Source organism: Camellia sinensis, chromosome 6, assembly GCF_055761805.1.
Source record: "Camellia sinensis isolate YWXY chromosome 6, ASM5576180v1, whole genome shotgun sequence".
Lineage (NCBI taxonomy): Eukaryota > Viridiplantae > Streptophyta > Magnoliopsida > Ericales > Theaceae > Camellia > Camellia sinensis.
The window spans coordinates 60,574,374-60,581,619 of record NC_138966.1 but is presented as its reverse complement, the minus strand read 5'-3'; positions in this window follow the sequence as shown (position 1 = coordinate 60,581,619).

The window sequence follows — 7,246 nt, the reverse complement described above, 5'->3', positions numbered from 1 at the left end:
CCAAACAACCCCTTACTTACTTACGGGCTAAGGATGCGGGGAGTAAATGGTTAGTACTAAAAATTTTATTAAATATCTAATATAGACTTGAGATTTATATAATATGAATTTTATATGAGGTTTATATTTATATAAAGTATTTAGTGGGTGTTTAAAAAGTTATTATTTTAATTTTTAATTATTTTAGTAGGTTAAAATTTTTATATTTTAGAAGATAATTAATTTTTTTTGTAATTAGATACGACATTTATAATAGAAAAAATAAAATAATTATAAATTTGATATAACATTTTATATTATTAACTATGTTAACTATTATTTTTGTTTTTTATAAACTCTAATCTAAAAAATTAAAAAATAACATTTGCCAACACTTTTTTTAATAAAAATTGTTACGGATGCCAATGACGACGAATCATCTGTTTTAAATGAAACACGCGTCCACCAACGATTCCTTTCGTGTTTGACTTGGGAGACCGTTGCGTACCCATTAAGCAGTGTTTGCTTTTACTTTTATGGCTTTGAGCACCGCAAGGTATCTTACGGCCGAAGAAAATAAATGCATGTAAAGTAAATTCTATTCATCCTAATTATGATTTTTGTGATTTTAATTATCATATATTAAAATATTAACGGCGGTGCTATATGCATCAATTAATGTACTAATAAAAGTGGTTTGTAGCTCGAATTTGCCTTTCTCAAATCCCCCGAAACGATGAAACGACGTCGTTTCGTCGTTTTGATTTTTTTTTTTTTTTTCAAAAGAAGAGAATCAGAAGAAGAAAGAAGAAGAAGAGAAGAAAGAAGAAGGAGGAGGGAAGAAGAAGGACGGGAGGAGGCCAACAAAATCGGGCTGAAGGCGGAGGCGGGGGGAGACGAAGGCGGGGGCGGAGGGCGGAGGCAGAAATAGGGGGCACTGCGAGGTAGAGGCGGAGGCGACGGCGGGCGACGATCGGGCGGAGGCGAGGCGACGGCGGGCGGAGCTCCTCCTCTTCTCCTCTCTTCTCTCTCTCTCTCTCTTCTAAATTTCGGGCTATTCGGGGAGGGGAAAATTTCGGGGAAAAAAACATTTCTCAATGTACTAATTAGTATACTAATATTAGTTATGATATTATTATTGATCTCACTCATTAATTACATTACAAATACCAAAAACTTTTTAAATTATGACACATCATCAATTGGTACGTTAGTTAGTACACTAATTAGTGCATATAGCATTATTTGAATATTAATTAAGATATAATATTAATTATGATATTATTTTGATTATGAATCAATAATTCATTGATTATATTTGTTTTGTTATAATTTTTTTTATATATTTTATTATGACTCTCATAAAATTGAGTTATGATATTTATATTAATTAGTCATATAAATGTCTTACCTTACATATGTTGCACATCATTATCCTAAGAGAAAAAATATTAATTTTATATATTAATGTAGTATTACTAATCTGATAGTATACACCCAAATACTATTTATCCTACATCTCCAACCTAATATAACCACACTAATAATCTCCTCACTTAATCATACTATACTCATAATCCCCTCAATCCTATGGAGCCAAACAAACTAGGCCTACGAGAAATTATGGTTGTTGCTCTACCTAATTCATATTATTTTAAAATAGATTTTTTGAATTCAAATTATTTTAAAAGATTTGGCTTCTCTTAAATTATCATATCAATTTAAAAGCTTAGTAAGCCCATTATAATACCGATTTTAGTGATTCAAATCGTTCATTTTTTAAGATTTGTTGGGTAGAATATTCATGTAAAAAATCAAAATAATTAGATATCAGTAGCTATATGTTTGAATCATATTTGTTTTAAAAAAATGAATGCCAAATATAATTTCAAGAATAACTATTCATTTTTTATAATACAAAATTGATTCAAACATATAGTTATCGAAATCCAATCATCTTATTTTTTGCATAAATATTTTACTCAATGAGTCTTAAAAAGTGAATCATTCGGATCACCGAAATCGGTCATAAAATAGAATTACCAAATCCAAATGCTCTCTCAAGTTGAGATGGCCAATTTGAAAGAAACATAATCCTATTTTAAACTTATTTCTTAAATTTATGTTGTTATTTGAAATTAAAACATAATTTCAATTTTAAAACTCAAACCTTACTTTTAAGACACAATTTCAATTAATTAAAATTGTGTTTGAAAATATGATATTAAAACGGGTTAATTTGTGAAAAGTTCATTTGTATGGGGTCATATGTTATTTAGCTTAAGGTTTAATCTTTTTTTGTGATAAGGACATGCATCAAAAGGTTGCCAGAAAAGTAGCTAGAAAATTGGTTGAAAAAGTTACAGGAAAAGTTGTTGGCGGTCAACAGCTGGTGATGGCCCTCAACTAGTGGTGGTGAGGTGAACAAATTGGTCACATTGAAGAATTAGGTAAATAGATAAGTAACACGTGTACATATAGATGACATTTAAACAGATAGTTTTTCATTTGAACAAATAGTTGGATAGACAAGTTATATTGAACAGAGAGACAAATAGGTATCTTTTTGGCCAAAAAAGATTTAAGTTTGGACCTACTAGCCTAACAATTTCACAAATAAACCTCTTGTCATGACCTGAACCCGCCTCTAGAGGTTAGGATCATAATTAGCCAGTAATCATGAGATTCTTTACAGCCTCAGATAAAATTCAAACATATTTAATAATAAGGGAGCCAGAAGCGAAAGTAGACTAACAATTTTTGTCTAATGAGTTATGCATATATGACATATCAAAGACATTTTCATCTATATTAATAACTCAGACTCATTCATACTTAAGAAGTCTCACATGTCCAATATCATACATATGTCATTAACATACAAACACCAAACTTATATACAGACACGGTCAAGCATAACCAACAAAAGAAATCAGAAAATCAAAAGACAAAAGCCTTGGCTAACTTCACAAAAACTTGGTAGTTCTCCACAGGTTAATTAGGATTGGGGCTGGACTTCCCACTACTCACCTACATACATATATAACAGAGTGAGCGAAAGCCTAGTGAATAACATCAAAGTAAAAAGGTTATATGAATGGGTTCTAATACTTGAATAAAATCATTCACGTATTAATTTCGTATCATAGTGGAACAACCTTGGGTTCAATACATGACGGAATAACCTTGGGTCTAATGTAAACAGAGATTCAAAACAAAAACAGATCTTACTTATCGGAACGATCTCGAGTCCAATCAATTGTAACTGTGTAATGACTATTCGGTCAACTCATACAAATAATCAAACTTATTAGATATTCAGAATGACCTTGGGTCCATCTTGTCAAATATACGGAACGACCTTGGGTTCATTTCAGATATACAGAATGACCTTACATCCATCATATACGTTCATAGTTTATCAAACACATTTGCAGACATCATGTTGTTCAAACAGATAAAAACTCATTGATACTTGCAAAATCATTGTTTTGGAAAGCTTACCACATTAGGACATTCGGAAAATAGAGTAAATAAGAAAAATATCTTTACTACGATATTACTCACAATAATTCGTTTGTTGATAAGTCCTCACGGATGATCATAAACACATACACACGTTGAATCATATTACTTATTCGAATCATTCTCTAACTTATTCAATTCTCTTAGGCTTCTTTCTAACTCATTAATTCATTTAGGATGCTCAATTTATGCTTAAGAATGTTCAAAATATGCTCCCAAAACGTACAACTCCACGCCTAGGTTGTACCTTTAGGAACACGTGGCTGCCTACTTCAAACATCAATGGCCTTTTCCTCCTGTCTGCGTAATTCTTTTGACGGTCTTGGGCAGTCTTTAACCGTTGTCGAATCAATTTGACCTTCTCAGTAATCTCTAGAACAAGTTCTGGTCCTATCAAATTTGCATCACCCACTTCCGTCCAACAAATCGGCGATCTACAAGGTTATCCATATAATGCTTCAAAGGGTGCCATATCGATGCTAGCTTGAAAGCTGTTGTTGTAGCCGGATTCAATTAGGGGTAGGTATCGTTCCCAACTTCCTTGAAAATCCATTGTGCAAGCTCTCAACATATCTTTGAGTGTCTGGATAGTGCGCTCAGATTGTCCATCTGTCTGTGGGTGAAAGGTGGTGCTAAAACATACTCAGTACCAAGAGCTTCCTGCAAGCTTCCCTAAAATCGAGAGGTGAATCGTGGATCACGATCTGACACAATAGATATCGAAATTCCATGTGTAAGAGGAGCTAATTTCAGTCCGCTAAATTAATTAGGCCCAATAGTCCAAGGTTGGCGGGCCCGAATTTATCGCAAGTCCAAGATTGGTGGGCCCTGATTTATCGCCATCAAACGGGCTGAATCACTCTAAGCCTCAAAAGGGTTCGGATCCACGAACTTAGAGACTTACTCAAGTTCAGACTCGAAAGGGTTCGGATCCACGAACCTAGAGATCCGAAGCACCTGGCTTTGAACGGATTCAAATGCAATCTAGAAGTCGCTCCATTAATGAGTCCCTGAACACTTGCGGGCTCGAAGCTTTCCGGGATCTACGCACCAGAGCCATGGGCGTAATGGAGTTCGAACAAAGGACCTGATCCCGAGGACAGTGAGTGGAGATAAATTCACTCTTCGGTTAAACTAGCCTATACCTGGGTCGAGGTGGCACGACTCTGGGGGGTCCATGAGACTCGACAATATTTAGCGGCAGGACGTCCTCTGGGACTACCCCTGACCCTTTGGGATGATTGGGGATCATTGGTTAGGTGTGGCTAAGAAGAAGGGTTCGCCGAGAGGTTGATCTCCTCTTCGGGGTTTTCCTCATCCTCGGAGAGGTCACCTCCTCGGACAGGGTGGTTAGAATATTTCCCATGTGCCTTGCACATGGGCTCCATCCTACATCATAAGGTGCCTATAAATAGCACCCACCCATAGCTTTACAAGGAATGGATTTTGGAGAGATAACTCTTGGGAAAGAACTAATTTCCCATCTCCATTATCAACCTTGAGAGTGAAAGTGGGAGATCCATGGGAGAGCCTTGCCATTATTCTCTCTCTAGCCATTCTTCTTCACCCAATCTCTTATCTCCATCATCTCCTTTGTTTTTGTGTTCCTAAGTTGAGATTATTGAAGAATCTAAGCCTCTCATCATATTCTAGAGAATTCGAAGTTGTTCTTCAAGGACCTTCGAAGATCTTCGAATTTTCCAACTCCTTTCTTGAACCCTCCTCTTACACCATGTAGTCGAATAATCTCCCCAATGTAGAGTCTGCACATAAACTCTAAAGTGTCGGTCATCTTATAGGGTAAGAAATGTGCTGACTTGGTGAGACGGTCCACTATTACCCATATAACATCGTGCCCTCTGGGTGACTTAGGCAACCCTGTCACAAAATCCATTGTTACATACTCCCACTTCCATTCTGCTATTGGTAGAGGTTGCAACATTCCCCCTGGTTTCTGATGTTCTGCCTTCACTTGTTGGCATGTCAGACATTTCACTACAAACCTAGCCACTTCCTTCTTCATTCCATTCCACCAATACTGCCTCTTCAAATCTTGGTACATTTTGGTCTCTCCTGGATGCACCACAAATGCAGAATGATGACATTCCTTCAGTACCTTTTCTCTAAGTAACTCGTCACATGGTACAAGCAATCTACCTTGGTATCTTAAACTCCCATCAGGGTGAATTACCCAATCGGGCATGGGCTCTCCTGATCCCAGACGTCCCTTGATATAGGCTACTCCTTGATCGTGCTTCTGGGCCTCCATGACCTCATTCATCAACTTAGGCATCACCTTCTGTGCACTAAGATATGCTTTCGTATCTCGACATTCCACTTGGATCCTGAACTCATTGAGTGTCTTAACCATATCCCATTCCTTGACGGAGATCTTAGCTGTCATCCCTTTGCTCTTACGACTTAGAGCATCTGCTACTACATTGGCTTTACCGGGGTGATATGAGAGAGTGAACTGGAAATCCTCAAGATACTCCATCCATTGTCTCTGTCTCAAGTTAAGGTCCTTCTGTGTGAATAGATACTTCAGACTCTTGTGATCTGTGAAAATCTTAAATTGTTCCCCATACAGGTAATGTCGCCATTGCTTTAGGGCAAAAACTACGTCTGCTAACTCCAAGTCATGTGTGGGGTAGTTGCGCTCATAAGGTTTCAACTGCCTGGACCCATATGCCACTACCTTTCCATTTTGCATGAGCATGCAACCTAACCCTTTCTCTCGACGAATTGCAATACACAGTGTACCCCTCTTCTTGTTCTGGGATGGTCAAAATTGGCGCACTAGTTAACCTCTTCTTTAGCTCTTGGAAGGATTTTTCGCAAGCTTTGTCTCACTCATACTTTTCCCCCTTTTGCGTCAAACGAGTCATTGGTTTAGCTAGTTTGGAGAAATCTTGGATGAACCTCCAGTAATAACCGATCAATCCTAAGAAGCTGCGGATTTCTGACACGGTTTTTGGTTGTCTCCAATCTAATACTGCCTCCACCTTGGTTGGATCCACCGTAATCCCATTCTCTGATACCACGTGCCCTAAGAATTTTACTTCATTCAACCAGAACTCACATTTACTCGCCTTAGCATATAACCGATTATCCCTAAGAACTTGGAGGATAGTCCTTAAATGTTGTTCATGCTCTTCTTCAGACCTTGAATATACCAAGATGTCATCAATGAATACTACTACAAATTGGTCAAGGTGTGGTCTAAAAATCTTATTCATTAGGCTCATGAATACTGCCGGTGCATTGGTTAGTCCGAAGGGCATTACTACAAACTCATAGTGGCCATATCTAGTACGAAAGGCAGTCCTTGGTATATCCTCCTCCTTGACTCGTAGTTGATGGTAACCTGACCTGAGATCAATCTTTGAATAGCACTTAGAGCCTCTAAGTTGGTCAAAAAGGTCATCAATCCTTGGGAGTGGGTATCGGTTCTTAATCGTGACTCGATTGAGTTGACGATAATCGATGCATAGCCTCAACGATCCATCATTCTTTTTAGCAAACAACACGGGTGCTCCCCATGGTGAAGTACTTGGCCTAATGAATCCTCTCTCGAGCAATTCCTGTAGTTGTGTCTTCAATTCTCGTAGTTCTGCTAGTGCCATGCGATACGGAGCCATGGATATTGGGGTAGTTCCAGGTTGTAGCTCAATGCTAAAGTCTACTTCTCGGGTTGGTGGCAATCCTGGTAATTCTGTAGGAAATACATCTGCATAATCGC